Genomic DNA, 859 nt, shown 5'->3' with positions numbered 1-859 from the left:
ATATCACTTCCGGAAGAACTAGGCCCTTGTGACTGAAAGGGGGGTGGATTGTTTGGTTGTTTGGAAAATGGGGGGCCTTTGAAAGCCTTGCCCCCTACCACCATTATTCCACCTCCTTGATTGCTATTGTTGTTGTCCAATTGGTGTTGTTCCCGTTCCAATTGCCTTGGTGATTACCTTGATTACCCCAATTGTTTTCTGATTGTTATTGTTCCAATTGTTACCACCTTGTTGTTGATTATTGTTATTCCAATTGCCGCTCCTTGTTGATTGCCCCAATTGCCTTGGGGGCGCCATTGTTAATTCCTTGATTTCCTCTATTTCCTTGGGTAGTTATTGACATATTGGCATTCCTCACTTGATCATCAAACCACTCGTTCGAAGTAACACGACTATCATTGTGTGTTTGTCAAATTGCTCACCATTACCTTGAGGTTGTTGTTGCCTCTTTGCCTCCTTTTTAACATAGAAACATTCTCCTTTGCATTGACTTGGCGCGGGTTTTGTACTTGTTCAATTGCGCCTTCGGCAACTGACTCATTGTTGTGATGTAAGTTCGGCAATAGCTTGGCCATGGTCACTCAACTCCTTGTTGCAAATGGAATGACCGTGGGTCACCTTGGGGTACATCGCTCGCTTTTGCCATGCCGAAGAGGTGTCGGCCATTTCATTCAAGTACGTCACAATGCCTCTTGGTAAGAAAGTTTCATAAGTTCCCACGCCAATTGGTTCACTATGACTGATTTGTGGTGTTGATGCCCCTATAAAAAGTCTGCTGGATCATCGCCTTAGTCCATGTCATTGTTAGGGCACTCCTTCACCATTGGGTTCTATATCAGTTCCCAGATCTCGTGCAATA

The sequence above is a fragment of the Nicotiana attenuata genome, chromosome 8 (assembly GCF_001879085.1).
Source record: "Nicotiana attenuata strain UT chromosome 8, NIATTr2, whole genome shotgun sequence".
Lineage (NCBI taxonomy): Eukaryota > Viridiplantae > Streptophyta > Magnoliopsida > Solanales > Solanaceae > Nicotiana > Nicotiana attenuata.
This window is presented reverse-complemented; position numbering follows the sequence as displayed.